This window comes from Falco punctatus, assembly GCF_963210335.1.
Source record: "Falco punctatus genome assembly, chromosome: 1".
NCBI classification, from domain to species: domain Eukaryota; kingdom Metazoa; phylum Chordata; class Aves; order Falconiformes; family Falconidae; genus Falco; species Falco punctatus.
The window spans coordinates 112,198,138-112,215,883 of NC_137580.1; the positions used below are offsets into that span (position 1 = coordinate 112,198,138).

The 17,746-nt window shown below is 37.3% G+C and overlaps 1 protein-coding gene across 3 annotated transcripts in view; it reads right to left on the reverse strand.

Annotated features, from left to right (window-relative positions):
* Nucleotides 1-16,486, reverse strand: part of NOS2 (nitric oxide synthase 2) — a 46,261-nt gene extending 29,775 nt beyond the window's left edge. The window contains exons 1-2 of one of the 3 annotated variants that reach the window (XM_080374178.1): nt 274-16,486; nt 94-174 (exon numbers count right to left, since the gene is read on the reverse strand). The gene's annotated coding sequence lies outside the window, so the exon portion shown is untranslated. Of the gene's footprint in view, nt 1-93 lie in introns of all 3 variants that reach the window. The other 2 variants (XM_080374177.1, XM_080374176.1) reach the window with 2 other exon arrangements.
* Between the last annotated feature and the right edge of the window lie 1,260 nt (nt 16,487-17,746).

Here is a 17,746-nt window from a genome sequence, read left to right on the forward strand (position 1 = left end):
GGCATTCAGAGTAAGAACTTGCTTAATTTTCATGTTTTCCACAACAGGGTTCTTTAAATAACATTTACAGTATTACCTCTTACATGCACAAACCTTTAAATCAGCAGAAAGAGGAATAGTTTTCACAGCAGCAGGACAGTTCGGAAACAGCAGGAGACTGATTACAACACTTCACTGCTAATATGGGGAAAAAACCAAAACAGTTTGCCATATAGTTACTTGCAAGCTGCAGTAAATGAATGGAAACAGAACACTTACGCAGTGCCAACTTACCGTGCTTTTGAGAAAAGTTTTTCCAAACCTGCCAGGAGACGGTCTTATCTGTCAAAATTTCTTTCCGTTAATCTCTCCTCTGCTCTGTAACCCTCCTGTGAGGCAAAAGCATTTTATACCCCAGGATCATGTGGGCAAAACAGCAGACTTAGACTACATATGGATAGCAGACGAAAGGGGAATCCCAAAATGTCTCTATTTTCTTTCAGAACTGGAGGGCGGGTAGCTGACGTGCTGCCACAGCATTACATGATGTGTGTGACAGGAGGCAGAGAGGTGGCCAGTCACCATGCAAGCATCTCCTCTTTCCTGCACAGTGTGCTGTAACCTCAACTTCTACGTGTGCTCGGTGATAAGGATGGTGTATCACATTGAACAGTTTTTGCAACCTCACAGGCAGTGTTACAATAAAAAAATTAAAAATCCTGAAAGACCTCTAAGAGATTTTATCACTGTATGGCCATTCTCCTATACATTAAACTAGCAGCTGTAGAAAGAGAGTGAGCAACTTCAAGACATTTTACAGAACCATAGAGCTTTAGGATATGGACCAGTAAAGCATATAAACAGGTAATTACAACTAAGGACAAGTATTTTAAGTTTAACAAATATATTACTTCTTTATTTTTGATCAAGTTTTAAAGGATCTTTCTCACCAGAGTATTTATAGTCTTTCTTCCTCTCCAGAGCTCCCTATTCATTCTGTCTGTTGCTGACTGTAAGGTTTGTCCCTTTGTGCTTTTCTGACATAATTCAAAATCTGAAAGGAAACTGCAGCTCCCTGAGGTATGAGCTATTCACACCATGTTGTGTGTGTGAATGCCAGGACACCTAGACAATGATGAAGATAGGATTCTTAAGCTGATTTTCAATTTTAGTCAACACGTGGACATTCACATATTACAAAACCAGGTTCCTACCTGTGGTCTGAAAGCCACAAGCAATCCCAGAGCCAACGGCTGCATGCAGTACAGAGAGCTGCCAGGCAACTGCAGACTCAGAAACGCTGTGGTGTGTCAGTATGCTCCCAAGGATTTTGGCTCCAGTTATTCATTCATTGATATTATGTATGACTAATTTAAGGAAACTTTTTAGAACTGCTTTCAAATTAAAGACAGTTTTTAAATTTGCTGACTAATACAAGGTGAAAATCATTACAATGATAACTAGAGAAAGAGGTGCCGATCAAAGATTACAGAAATAGTGCACAAACCCACAAGAGAAACAAGGAAACACACGTTCTCTTTTCATCTGTCACATTTTTTTTTCACTGGACAAGCTTGGGCAAGGCATTTTCTTCTTTCTGTGTCTAGTTTTTCTATTTAAAAATGAACATTAAGCACTTGTGTAAGCAATCCTAGAGGTAAACAGAGTTATGTGTGCATGCACACACCTATATAGATACCATCCAGGGTTGCTAAAGATTAATTTCCTGAAAAATAGACCCAAGTTTTCTGTAGTTTGAGCATTCATCTGCTTGACTGTATCAAGTCCATGCTTCTTTGCATTCGCTGAGTGTTCAGGATTTTTTTTCCCCCACAATACCCTTCCCTCTCAGCAGAATTATCACTTGACATCCCTTTATTTACAATATTCCAGACATCTAATCAGCAGGCAGAAATAATGTGTGACCCAATGCCATGTCATGAATTTCTACCTTGCTTCTAATCCACGACAGCACTTCCCAAACCATATACCAGTTGTAATTGCTTGAGTTTGAACACAACTCTGTCTGTCTCAAAGGTCAAATGAAAGGTACCTGGACTGATAGGACTGATAAGAGTTCAAAGACAAGGTTGTACTCTTCTTTGAATTCGCTGTTTTGTCAGGGTTTAAAAATTCTGTTTACATCCTCCCCTTTCTTATTAAATCTGACCTCTCTTTTCTACAGAACACGAGGAATCTTAATGTCTAATACTGTAAAAAACAATGTATCGTAGTAGGAATTTAAGTGAATTTCTAAGCTTTTATTATTCAGCCTCCTTATTTATACAGTGCAGGATAAGAGCTTTTTAACAGTTATAGGTGACCTACTTCTGTTGGTCTTATTTTTCAGTGCTTGCTAATTTCATGTGGGTATGTTTCAGAGTCATTGTCATTAAAGCTCTTCTGAGTAGAGTGGTGAAAATGTTCTGTACTGAAGGATGGAGATAGAAACAGTGTTTCTAGAATTCCCCAATAATATAGACTAGAAATTTCCACTTTGTCACCTTCTACTTTAAATGCCTGAGACATGGAAAAGGAAGTTGTTAACTTATGCAAAAATACAAGACTTCAACTTTATCAATTTGCTACATTCAATTTAGAAGGTCGAAAAACATGTGAAAATAATTCTAAGGACAATTATGACATTCCACCCTTAAACAGAAAAAAACCCAACTGGTCCATGGAAGCCAACTCCCAGGCACTGGTATGTCTTTAAATGAAGATTTACACAAGGAAACAATAGAGCTTCTCACCAGTTCTTCCTGCCTTTTTGCTCTGGAACCTCAATAGATTCACTGATTTTATTGGAGGCTTCTAGTAGTTTCTGACAGAGATAGATATAATTAATAACTACTGTTAAAAAAAGGTGTTCCCAAATATCTCCTCACACTGACTACTGTTAATCATAATCTTTTACACTGGTTTGGGTTTTGATTTCCCTAAGAAAATTTGTTTGCATATTCCCTCAGACTCTGCAAGATAGCAAAATTGTTGCTTTAGTTTGATTGATTACTGTAGCTTGAAGAATTTTAATGTATTTACAGTTAACTGGAGCATCTTGTTCACTGGCTTGTTCATTATTTTGAAGTGTTCTTTGTAAAGCAGGGATAGCAACTTTCTATCAAAAGCAAATTCAAAGGCTCAGGTCTAGGCACTTGAAAAGATGCAAATACAAGTAGGATCCCAAGTCTATGTCTAGACTCCTTTTTAGTTTCTACAGGTTTAAGGTATATTAAAATCAGCAGTTTAGGGTAAGAAATGTAATGTTTCATTTTTCATCTCGTGATCTAGGCAGTGTAAGATTGAATGAGAGATAATGACAGAGCAGAGTGGAAATTTTCAAATGTGAACATTTGAGGGTGAAAATGAAAGTTAAGGAGAACGTTAAATTAACAGTGCTGTGCCAGTAAACCCATCCCTTCCTGCCTGCGAGTTGTAATTTAGGCCAATTCAGAAATGCAGTAATAACAAAATCCCCTCAATAGCCACCCTTCTCAGAATTCCCATGTGTGCATGTTACAAACATCAACAAGGAACTGAAGGAGGGACAAAGCAATCGGACAACCAATAACCAGACTTTGTGCCTGGATGCACGTTGTCTCAAGCAGAAGTGATGTCAACTGCATACTGACTCACTCATGCAATGCTCAGCCACAGCTGCAGCAGCCTCACAGACTAAAGCAAAAAAAAGTAGTAAAATAGCAATTGGCAGTTGACTGGACATAAAAACCAGTGTCCTGTATGCACCTCATGTGGCTGTCTACTGGGCTGCGTGCCCTATGCTCCTTGATGTAATTTCATTATTTTTAGCCAATTGAAGATGTCATTTTCTGGAGCCTAAGGAAAAGCTGGCGTGTGGATAGGGAAAAACATATAGAACAGTGTTTGTTTTCTCTGGGCCTGCAACTGATGCTTGTCACAGCAGAACGTAAAGAAAGATGACCTTACGATTACCATGTGCATAAAGATTTTTTTGCTTAAGAAATAACAGTGAACTACAGAATTGCAAATGTGTTCCCATTTAGTAAAAGCACAGTCTGAGTAAGAAACTCCAATTTATGTAACAGAGCACTGGTTGATGTCAGCAGGATTCAGAATTTCTAATCAAGGTCAGACAATGCAAGAGATTTAATACTGGTTTTCAAAAAACAATCTGTAGATTTCTGGGTTGAAACAAAAAAAAAAAAGAATACTGAAGCATAAAAGTAACTGAAGTTCTGAATTTTTTTTAAAAACCTTGAACAAAAGGGAAGAGAAGCTAAAACTCGGCCTAAGAAATCACGAGGACCATTTTAATATGGTGTAGCTGCATTCTGCAATTCAGTGTTGTTTTTCATCAGAATATATTAAAATATCATACACAAAATTTTGATCTCACAGCACAGTTCCTAACCACAATGTGAAGGAACATACAGCAAATTGTGGTATTATTTCTCATGGAAATATGCTAGAGATATCATTTAAGAAATGCACTTCTATAGAAACTGCTTCAAAAACTGTGAAGCTGAGTAGAGAATGCTATGGTTCTGGAGGTTGATTTAGCCACTCCATAAAATCCTTGAGAAGGGCTCTAAGTCTCTTATCATGGAGGGTGGATCATGTTCTTGACCTTAACAGGACTTGAAAACTTACCTGCAATTCACATCAATAAAGTAGTTTGGGCAATGATGAAGGCTCTTAATCCAGTGTTCCATCACTGATTTCTGAAGATTGTTTCTTACCTTTTATTTAAATTCCACATGATTACATTAGATTCAGTGTAATTACAAGATACAGTCCATGCTTTGCATGAGATATGAACAGAGACTTTTTCTTCAGAGTTTAATGAGCTGTGAAAAAGGTTATTATTAGGTCTATTGGGAAGTTCACCAAAATCCCCAGAGCCTGAAGTCTGCAATTAATGCAGTCTATTTCTGCCATATTCTGTTTCAGAAGCACATAGACACAATATTAAGATAACAAAAATCACATTTTTGCTTACTAAAATGGGTAATAAACACTCAGGATAACCTTAGATGCAAAAAGAAGTAACAGCACTCCATCCTGGATCAAGGAAGTAAAAAGTTAAATCATTAATGATCTTACCTGGTTCAGGAAATAACCAGAAAACACACTTTCAAGTCCCTTGTCCCTTCCTCCCCCTGGCCCAGTATAATCTTTTAATTATCATTCCCTTGGTTACTGTAGACTCACTGTGAGCGGAGGCAATGACAATGTTCACAGCAATTTCTTTTTCTCTTTTCTTTGGGGACTGTGCCAAAGTCTTTAACTCTGGAGCTCTGACCAACTAAAAAGTGTGTTTTCTCTGCTAAAGCATCACTAATCCTCCTGTCAGCCTTTCCTACAAAACCTCTGATGTGCACAACTGTAAAACTTTCCTTGTCCTCCTGTACTGGACCCAGAGACTGTGTTTCTTATTTTTCTCAGTTTCTCTCACCCTCCTTACCTCCATATACGATGGCCTTCCTGACTGGCATGTGAATACTATAAGCTGCTGTGCATGGCTTTGAGAAAACACTGACCATCATTTCTTTGACTTGGCCCAATGGAAATTGATCTTAGGCACAAGTTCAGACACTGGTTGAATTTCATTCCTCAAGCAAGCATCTGCATTCACTGTAGTATTGCATCCCAGTCTAAAAAATTCCGCCTCTGAAGAACATGGGCCGATTGTGATACCCAGAGAAGGATGGATCATCATCCAGTTCTGTATTTCCTCACTGAGGGACAATCATGAAGCTGAATTTGAAGGGGGGGGCGGGAAATAAGTAGAAGAGCATACTCATAAATAATTTTGCCTGCTTTCTTATTTATGCCATTAAACCACATGCTTTCTTTATGAAGCAATTGTGAGCAATTTCCTTCCATAAATGTGATGTTGGTTGGCTGAAAAACACTAAAATGAATCCACAAGACATCACTAACTTGTTATCAAAAGAGAGAGCACCCTCCTGCTGCTCTCATTGTATGTTTGTTTGCAGCAGCTGTGACTGCTGGAGCAGTTGATCTGCTTAACATTGAGAAAGAATCACTAGGCATCTTGGTCATTTGCTGCAAAAAAAAAAAATATCTAAAAATGGCTTCACTAAGCAGTTCATACCAGACAAAAAGGAACTATTTCAAGCTATTTGATCTGCATATTTAGCATGTCTGTCTTTCTATCAACTCATACTTCTACCCAAATCTCTGGAATTTTTCTTGCCCTAATTGATTTCTTTCTAAACAACCAGCAGGGAACTTCTCTCAAAAACTGTCTACTATTTTTATGTTAATACTGTCCCAGCCTGCTTATCTGTTTGATAAGAAAAGGGATTAAATGTATGGACAGATCAAGAAGGAAACAGCCACAGGAACATTTTCCACAATTAGAAATGCTAAATCTCATTCTGCTGACCACAGTACTGATCAGCCTATTGCACCCACCCTGACTGTGGTTTTGCACTTTGCTAGGGCCACAAATAATCCATCTCTAATGAAGCAATATTGTGGGAAAGCGTCAGATATTGAAATAGATGTATGAGACCAGCTCTGCATAGCCTCATTTTTTAGTAGTCAACCATCAGTCCTCACAGATTGCCTGTGCAAAGCAAACCACTCCTTTCTGTAACCGTGCATACTTCTTTGGGTCAGCCTAGTTTGAAAGACTTAAATTTATCAGAAGTATTTTAAGAATTTCTTAGTTTTCTTAGTGTAACAGTTTACCATGAACCCTGATATAACCTCCACATAAAGCCTGACAGAGAGAGGCATACTCATTACATAAGCATCTCAAATACGACAGCTGAATGACAACAACAAAAAAACCCCAAACAGACAAAAACCCAACCAAACAAAAAAACATCTATTCTACCACTTTCTGGAATGGAAGGTTTTCTTTGGCTCTCTGGATCCAGCTATACTTACCAATATTTATTAGCACTAAGAGACAGTCTGAAAAGTTTGATAGAAACTAGTATATTTGATTTTGGAAAAAAGAGATGGGGATGTTTTATACAGCTTCTAGTATAAAAGTTTTAGTCCATGTGGAATTTATCCTTTTTTCCTGATTAGAATTGAGACAGTCTGAAAAGTTTGATAGAAACTGGTATATTTGATTTTGGAAAAAGAGATGGGGATGTTTTATACAGCTTCTAGTATAAAAGTTTTAGTCCACGTGGAATCTATCCTTTTTTCCTGATTAGAATTCATAACAAAGTCTTCCAGCCTCAGTCTTCCAGCAAATAGTGCTCCCTCCCACTACTACCTCCAACAAAAGTACACATAGTTAGTGAGTTCATTTCCCCTCTCATCAGTCCCTCACCTCTAAACACAGTACATGAGATCTTTCTACTAGGAAGTGAAAGTAACTTGCAATCCTTAACTACAAGATTTCTCTCCATTCCTTTGATTTTTTTATTGAAACATACAGCACTGTTCAAACAATTTCAATAAAAGTCAAGTGCTCATCTTTATTGCTGACTTACAAGCTTCTAACTTTTCCTTTATACCAGCCTTTATAGACTTTTAAATTTTTTTTTAAATTTTTTCTGTGCATGCTCAAGCATCAAACTCTGGTCAGCATAACTTAGCCTACACAAAATCATAGTATGTTCAGCTGCTTTTTATTGTTTTCTGGACAGACAGGGATTTTCTCAGGCAATTTTATGGCTCTACTTTATTTTCATGCACCCTTTACCTGCTTAAGCTGTTTTGAATGACTTATTGAAAAATGCTACATTTAGGCCAGTCTTTCCTAACCGTGCACAGCTTTCAACATCTGTGAAAATTACATCACATTTTCAAAACTTTCAGTAAGTGTGAAATCACCTTCCCCCTGTTAGTGTTAGGAAAAAAAGCTAGTGCTAGAGGATTTGTGGTAATGAACTTACAACTCCTTTACTAGCAACTATCTACCTTCCCTTACAAAACCCGACAATTTCTAATATACATTCTTCAGCATCTTCAGAGTATTTTTAGTCAGTTTTCATTGATTTTGAGCTCCAAGTCTAGCTAAATACTTACACATTGAAATATGGACAATTTACCTTGTTAGTCTCTGTTGAGTATACCAGAAAGCAAGCTTCTGCTGATCTGCTGCCAGTTCCAATTCAAGAAGTAAATCTTTGGACTAATTAAGGAAGTTTTGTTGCTTATCACAAATCTAAATAAAGAATTCAGTCTGAATGTATCTTCTCACTACATCTTCTATGGGTTTTTTAAACTTGTTTGTTAATCATCCAATGATCATATAAACTGGAGAAACATTCATCCTAAATTGTCAGTCAGCAGGAGGCAAGCAGTCTTTAACTTCCAAACTCCTATTCAGGCTGCTGTTAAACATGATGCTTACTTTGCATCCTTGATGCTTTTCTATTTGTTACACATAACAGGGATGGTTTAGAAATTTGTTCACACATATTCTGACTAATTCTCCACCACCGAATAAAACAACCATTTCGTCATTTGGAACTGCCTAGCAAGCAAAACCAACGTGTAAGCGAACTTCAAGCAGTTGCTGAAATATGGTACACTGAATAGTGCTGGGCTTTACGGAATATTCCTCAAACATAACTCCCATAAATGAAATAAAGTCAGTAAAGAAACTTACATCATGCATAAGGTTATAACCTAAAGGAGATTGCAGATTGGAAGGGACCTTAGCATTTCTTCTAGTCCCACCTCCTGCTCAAAGCAGGGTCAGGTATGAGGTCAGACCAGGCTGCTCAGAGCATAATCCAGGCTAATCTTGGACTTCTAAGGAAGGAGACTGCACAACATATCTGTGCAACCTACTCTACTGCTAGACTGTCCTCACAGGGAGAAATAGTCTCCTTACACTCAGTCTGGGCTTCTCTTTTCAACTTCTTGCCCATTGCTTCTCAACTTCCCACCATGCACCGCTGTGAAGAGCCTGGCTCCATCTCCTTAATGTCCTCTTTAAAGTCACTGAAAGGCTGCGATTAAGTCCCCTGGGTCTTCTCCTCTCCACATGGAACAAGCCCAGTTGCTTCAGCCTCTTCTCATGACACATGTGCCACAGCCTCAACCATCATGATGGTCCTCTACCAAACTCACTCTTTTTGTATGGGAAGGCCCAAACTGGACAGTCCTCTAATCGCACTGCTTTTCCTACCTCACTTTCTACAGGAAATCCAGGCTAGGGACATATTTAGCTTGTTTTTCACTTGACAAGCAAACATACTAATTATTTACACTACTCTTGACCACAGAGAGAGATTAGCCTTTGAAGCTGCATTTGGAAGGGGGAACACCACCTGAGAGTTTGAAAAGTCACTTATTAAAAATAAAAAATAACAGATGTGGAAGAACATGTGTTGATACACAGTAAAATCAGATTCTAGAAAATGATGGATTGCTTTATGAATTGGGTTAAATCATAGGGTTTAATGTATAATTATGTAATATTATTATACATTTTATATATAATAAATTGTATAATATATAATTTAAAAATAACTCCTAGTACAAACATCAAAGGATTGTTACAGATTAATTAGCAGGTGCTATTAATACCTATAACAATTTTTTTCCTTATTCCCAAAAGGATAAGACACAAAATAATCACTTCATGCAGTTTAAATTTTCATCTAACTATGGCAGTAAGGGGCTACTTGGACCACAGCCACTAAACCAAAGGGAGCTGACATAGACTGTGTGCTTCACTGTTAAGTGACAGAAATTGTAAGATTTTTGGTCATAAGCATGTTTCTACCTCATCTTGTTTTTATGATGATTAATTCTGGCTTAGTCATCCAAAGCCTGGCAGAAAGTTATGTAAAAGGAAATTTTCTGTGACTACAACACTGTCTTAAGGTTAAAGTAGCTCAAGAGTGTGCTTTGACCAGCACAGGCTGAAACCCACTATGTTATTTCCTTCTTTCCTCTCATGTACTAGCTTCTAAGACTTAATTACACCCTGAGGATTCTCCAAAAGAACAAATTGTTCATCTTACTAGGAAGACTTTTGGGAGGTCAATATTTCCTGTATTTACATGAAGCGTGAAGACCCTCATCCAATACAACATCTCTAATCCTGATTTCCTCCCATGTTTTTGCTTTTGAAATCCTATTTCTTTTCAATGGAAAGGAAATGTATGGAAGACAGATGACTGGCATCTTGAAATTACTTCCCAGTGACAAGACAAATTCTCACAGTTAACAATGCCTTGATTTCATAGAATGACCATATCAGGAAAGATGAATTCTCATGTACGTAATGATATACCCACAGTTTCTGCCCATACAACATCTGATAGCTCTAGATAGAGAGCTAAGAGATGACGCTCATGCATGCTTTTGGTAGGTTTTTGTATTAAGTTCCTCATCTCAGATGAGCTCCTATTGTTAGATGATTATTTTGCAAAACATGCATCACCCCATCTCTAATTTGCAGAGGTGAATGCACCATGGAGAACAAGTGATCATTTTCAGAGGGGTATTCTAGGTCAGTGTTTATACACACAAACACTGTATATACTTTATATTATATATATATACTGAGCACAGTATAAACTAATGATCAGCAATTCATCAACTCATTTTTATCAATATTAAAACCTGTGGTCTATTTAAAGTTGAAAACAAGAAAAAGGGAATGTAGTTCTTCAGCTCAGAAGACAGCAGCATGACTTTCAATGTTTACTTTTCCAAAAGAGTATATGAGCATGGGAAATGAAAGCAACTAATTAGTGGTCGAAGAAACTTCAGAATGCTCTTTATGCCTTCACTGTATGCAGCAGTTCTAACTACAAGTAATGCCTTTGCTTTCAGTCTCCAAGCTGACTTGAAAGCCAATACATCAACACCAGACTCGCCTCTTGAACTTGGCCCGTACTGCAGAGACTATATTTTGTAAAACTGGAAAAGCAAAACTGTTTCACTTTTAATTCCAGTAAATGTTATTAAGCATCATACATTTCTCTAAGTATTCAGGGTAGTGAAAAATGGTGTAAGACAGCGAATGCTCACTGAAGTACACAGGAATCTTTCCCTTTGATTTTGGTGGCTTTGAACCCATGAACAGCATGAGAAATAAACATCCCATTAAGCAATTATCTGAAATGTCTTTGTTCTTATAGACGAAGACAGAATTTGATAGATAATAAAAGCAAGATTTGTGTCTCCAGCTTTTTTTTTTTCTAACAAACAGTACCTATGAATCCCAGAGGTTCTTAGTGTTATAGAGCTCTACAGAACAAAGTTATATAATTATGATCTGTGATTTCTTGCAGATACTTACAAAATTAGTACAATAAAGTCAGATGATTACAGGTTCAGTGTGGTATCTAACCTGTACCTTTCAGAGTATCTTTGTTAGATTAAAGTGTTTATGATTCTGTTCCTCTCCGTCAGACATGATTTCATTCAAGCTATTTTATGCTAAATACCACTCATACTGTGGTATGTACATTCTTTGTATTACTACATTAGCTATAAACCCTGCACCTTTGCTTATGAATAAGCTTTGAGGATAATGAACAAGTTATAGAGGGCAGGGATTGGCTCTTCATCTCTTAAGTTTCATCACTAGAAGCATTTTCACTGCATTTAATCAATTAGAAATTACCAGACTTGGTATAGTGTAACTGTGAAATTCTATAAGCTGTATTATGTCAGTTGGGAGCAGAATTTGAGATCTCTATTTTTAAACTATGCTTCTGAAATAACTGTAAAATTAACAGTACCACTTTAGTATCTTCCTAATTCAAAGTCATGTTGGTAGGGGAATAACCATTTTACTGCTACTTGCCAGCAGAGTCTCAACCTGTCAGAGAGGTGCTCTGTACACTGAAATCATCAGGCTAAAGGAAGATAGTGACCACAACACTGGGAGCGGAAGCAAATGAGTATGTGAAGAGAATCAGGTGTGTTAAGAGCTCTCACTAGTTCTTAAAAAAAAAAGTATTGAGATTGACTATAAGTTATTGTTTACTCATCTTGACCATGACAACCCAATTGTTAATAGCAGTTACATATATGCATCACTATGCAGACAGTGAACTAGAGACCCTTCCACGTAATCCAAATGGACAAGGCAGAATATGAAATAGCAGTCCAGCGAAGTGATCTTATTTTCCTGAGGTTATATGGCACCACCATGAAGTATGTAAGACTATCACCAAGCATAACTTTTAAGGTCTCCCAAGTAAGGCACCTAAAAAGCAATCTGAGAACTACTTTTGAAAATCTTGGCCATAAAGCTGCAACTCAGCGTGAGATAGTTCCAGCTAAGAGAGGACAAAGTCTTCAGAGCTCTTTGGGGAGAGGTCTCCAAGACTCAAAAGGTGTCTGCATTCCATACTGTAAACAGTGGCTAAACACACCATTTTGTGACCTATAAGAAGAGGAGGAAAAAACAGAAAGAGAAAGCAGCTCTTGCAGTTGCACAATTGTGGAAAATGAAATGATCTATTTTGGGGCATGAGAAGTCATTCCTCAGATTGATGAGTATCAGGGAGGTGTCTCCAGCAAACACAGCCTTTGCCTGTGTCTGCCATCATGACATAACATTTTCCAGACTAACTTCTGTTTGACATTTGTTTTGAAACACAGTTTTCCTTGTTCCTTGTTTCATACCACCTCAGATACAGCTGACTTTCTGTAGATGAGGTGACTACTGAGAAAGATAAAGTAAGACTGAGAAAATCCCAGATCCTGTGTGACATTACCTAACACAGAAGAGAGTCAACCTAATCAGTTGCAAGAATTTGTCAATTTTGTATCTTTTAAAATCCATTCTGTAGAATGGCAGGAAATACTAATCAAAACACCAGCACTTTTAAACTTCTTTCAAAAAGGATACTAAAGACTGTGCAAAAAATAAGCTGTAATAATAAAAGAACATACAAGTGCACTAGTTTTTCAACAGATGAAGCTGAACACCAGCAGAAGGAAATGCACAGGTAATGAAGCAGTTCAATCTAATTTTGCAGGGCAGCAGCTGAAAGAAAGTATTTTATATGACGTAGTGAAGCACCCAAACAAAGCTGTCTCAGAATTTAGTGATTAAAGAAAAAAAAAATAAAATCAAGTTAATCCTTTTCAAAGTGAATTAATGCAGACTATGAAGGCAGATTCTTCTGAAGGAAAAGGCAGACAGGTCAATAGTTAACAGAATGGGAAGTTAACTTCTTAGGCTTCTCAGTTCATAGGTAAGGACAATAAACTGCAGTTCCAGAAATGTAATTTTCATCACCTACTAGCTTACTTAAGGGAGTAATCTTGCACATTTAAGTGTGCAATGTCAGGAACCTCTTCTATCAGTGAAAAAATACAAACATTGTTAAGCTTTTAGCTGTAACAGATGCCTCTGCTTCTAAACTTTAAAAAACTATTTAAAATATCAAACAATTATGAGGGAAACAGAAAATATTCTTCAAAGAACAGCTGGGTCTTTTTAAAGTTAATATGTCTTCCCTGATTACTCAGAAGCTGAAAGGACTAGTGTATACTTCAGTTAACACTATTTCATAAAACCTGGCTTGACAGAAGTATAAGATAAATTAATCAAATAATACAAAAGTTGACAGATGTGCCAGCTGGCTGATGCTCAAGAAGAAATACATCACCTCTAAACAGTAGAAAAGACTGCAGTAAAGCAACTGACCAAGTGGGCAGCACAGTACAGCATCAAGCCATTTTCAGGTGTTACTGACTTGTTTTAGAAGACAGTTCTTGACAAAGAGACTACTCGCACATTTCAAATAAACATATGCTATTCTGGATGACAATGATGGACGCTAATTTTTGGAGCGTAAAGCTTTAAAGACTTGTTCTTACAGTTTAAGGTCAAGGGCTCTCATAATGAATGAATATTACGATATTGAATGTTTAAGACTCATAGCTGCTGTGCTGCCTGTTCGGTTTGCATCTTATCAGAGCTTTATATGAAAGCACAATTTGTGATACCAAGTTAAAAGCTATTCACAAATAAGAAACTGTTTTCCTTGAAAAAAGATCACAGTGAATATTATTTGATAATATATACTCAGAAATAGCGTGTATACTTGTTCTTTATAGTACCACTGTAAAGATCACTTCCTTATGACATTTGAAAATGAGCCAAACACCATAGAAGAGATGTTTTTGTTTAACATCAAATTCTTAAGTTCACATGTCTATAAACAAAAAGCAATGCCTGTGATATAACAAGTGCTAAAGTGCTAAAGCTAAAGAATGATTTAAAGAATATTCAGTTATTGACAAATGACTCTAAGCAAAACCTGGCTTGGGGTGGAAGTATTCTATTCCGTACCCACAGGGCTCAAATTACTTTGTGGCAAGAGTGAATTGAAATCAGTAACACTTGTGACATAACAATGTGATCAGAAATATATACATCTCTAACCAAGTGAAGTGAAGAATACTATCCTGTATTTTAGATAAGCCACAAATTTACACCTTTGCCATGCCAAAACCTGCTATGAACAAAGGAGGAAAAAAAATAAATGAAAAAAGGAAAGATTTTCACTATGCAGAAACCTTCAACATGAGTCTCCAAGGCTCTAATAACAAAAGTAGACCCTTTGACGTTTGCCTGTGGGCTTAACAGCCAGAACCTATATGCTAAAAAACCCATATTGACTAACCCACTGCCATTGTTCCAGTCTTTCTAGACATGTTACACTTCCACATTCATTACATACATATTCTTTCCACACAATTTCAGCTTTATGTTCCCCATGTTGTAAATACACATAGAAAATAAAAGCATAGCACCAAATTTGGTTCTGTTCTTAGACTGAGTTTTGGCAAGCCTATAACCTGGAGCTAATGACCAAGAACTTTTTCCTAATTTTCCTTAGCTAAGATGTGATCTAAATAAAGCTGTTTCTCCATACTTCAAGAATTAAAAGCACGATCCCAACCTATTAAACAGAAGTCTCTCAGCTGTCTTTTCCTTGTTCTAATATTTGTCTTGCATAACAAGCCCTCTGTGAAACCCTCTCTCTAGCTTAACTGACGGAGTTGTCTGTACACAACCTTTGAACGGTTAACAGCACTCAACTCCTCTAATTGTAGAGGAGCACTTATAAGTTACTGACTCAAGGTCAGCTGCAAATCTATTATTTCCAGAGTGTAGTTATTAGATTTGTGTAAACACGATGAAAACCCTCATGCTAATGAATGACCAGGTGACCAAAAGTGATGCTGGCAACTGAATGCTTACTATAGGACTGCTTATCAGTGGGGCCTACGAAAACTTTGACATTACCTTCTGATGGGCCCTTAATCATCCAATTATTGCATATACCTATCAACAGTCCATTACTTACCAGAACTGACACGGGTTCCTCATTTCAGTAAAAAGAAACTAAACCCTATGAAGAGAATAGGCTTGCGCCTTTTTACTCATCTTCCTTTATTGTGTCAACAGTTTAATAAGCACTGTAAGCCTTTATTCTTTTAAACTTTGCAATAGTAATTACAGTATATAACACAGTTTCTTTTATCCCTTATTACTTAATTGGCACCCAACATCTTTAGTTTCAGAGATTCTGGATGACTGAATATGGAAAAACAGATGCACCAATTTAGTGTTATTTTCTTTGCCACTGCCATCAGAGAACCATGGAGGAGACTGGCCAAGGCAGTGTTCCCCTGTGAGAGGAATAAAGTTATGCCTGCAGCAGTGTCTCACCCACAGTGGGCCCTGTTAGAGCCACTGGCAGCTAATCCGTAGCACAGCACCATTAGTACCTAGTGAAGTAATTGGTGGAACAGAGAACAGTTGTTCTGTCCCAGCAAGGCTGGATGGCAGAGAGTTGCTCAAAGGCAAATGCTGATACTAACAAAGAGAACTCAATTTACCATATAAACTCTCAGGTGAAACAGGTTAGTGAGTAGTAAATGAGGGCAACTCCAGGATTAAATTACTTTTGAGTATAAGTTTTCTGGATGACAATTTTGGTCAAAAGTATTGAAGTTCTGCCAAAATCCCTTTTCAGAGTTCACGTTCCCATCTGCATCGGGGCTAATGTAACATCTTTGGTCTCAAATTATGCTACTGAAGAACAGAATTTGTATAATGTCTTGAAAACATAAAAGCCTCAGCTACACAGCTGAATGACTCTTCAGCCCGGAGAAACATGTCTGCTTAGAAATTGGGGTTACCTTCACTATTACAAGGAAGTAAGTAGTTGTTTGCATCATGTCTCCCCACCACCAAGGAAATTACTTGTTCCATAACAGAGTAAATAAAGTTATCTTCATATTATATTTCCATTCTATTAAAAGGTTTGGTATTTTGAAAACCAGATTGTTTTTATATGTATAAAAAACCCCCTAACTACTCAGACATCACGCCCTACAACTGAATTAATACTGTCAAAATATTTAGTCATGATGTCTCCAGCCTCAACAACCATGTTCTCCCTCTACACCCTACTAAGAACTGCATGCTGTACCGGTTTCCAAAATCTACAATTCACAGGTCCTGGTCCTACCCTATCAGTTACATCTATCATACCTTTGGTCCAATGTTTCCATATCTCAGCTGGCACTTCACACATTTAGAGCTGCAGACGTGCCACGGTTGCACCTTCCAGCTCCTTGGTGCTTTCCCTCTTGAACTATCCATAAATTAAATAACAGGCATGTAAGAATTATTTAGACACATGTAATTATCCTATTTCATAACCGAAAAAAATATTATGCCTCACACTACAAAAGGCCAGACAATTAAAGCAATAGAGGGTGGTTCAGGATGTTACATGTAAAGTTCAGGAAACTAGTAGGTTTCTATACACTGTTAATCCTACTGAGTCTTACAGTTTTTCACTATCACACTGACACAGAGTTCAGTGCATGTCCATGCTACAGACCAAATATATAATATAGTACAGCATGGGTCATCTGTTTGCTATTCTTGATTAAAAATAGTATATTCAGACATCTACTATCAAATCTGCTTGAGCTTTTTTACTACAATGTTCAGTTTCATACTGGATATTCCTTGTCAACTGCCAAAGCTGAACTCTTCTATGCTCTATCTTGCATCAAATTATTTTGAATGTTTAAACCAGAATAGTTGCACTTTCAAAAAAAATCTATTTAAGCAGAAAGAAAAGCGGTTTTCCTCACATCAAGAAAAACTTACACCTACTTTGTTGAAAAACTCTATTACCCCTCATGTTTTATCTGAAATCAAGCAGCTGTATGGCCCCAGAATAATACCTGAGTATCTTCTGAGGCACCTATCAAAAAAGGATTTGAGGAGGAGAAATAAGTGGGGTAGAGAGACAAGATGAGATAGAACAGAATTAGGGAATATGTAGAACAAGAACAACAAAAGCTGAGGGTATGTAAGATGATATGAAAGATGTAGGAATAAGAGAGGGGAACAATAGTGACGATGGCAGAGGAAGAACAGGAAATCGTGAAGAGGAGGGCTTAGGGTTAACAGAGACAAAGGAAATTTTTTTAATACAATACATTATGGTATAAACAGTCACTTATGGCCCCCATTTCTTTTATAGCACTTGTCATTCTTCTCAATTACTTTGAGCTAGGATTTTCTTTATTTCTTTCATGGCTGAATGAAAAGAAAAAAATGGAGAAAAGAAAAATCTGGAGTTTAAAATAAAGATCTGCCTCAGCACTTGAGTTCCATTTTGACAGGTGAAGAGGCTCAACAATTTCGAAACAGTAAAAAAGAACCCGACCACCAACTACTTCGGACACGCACTGCGGCATGCACTGCCACCCTGAGGTAGAAAATTCCAAGTACAGCGAGAAGCAAAGGTCATGTTTCAAAAGGACTCTTGTA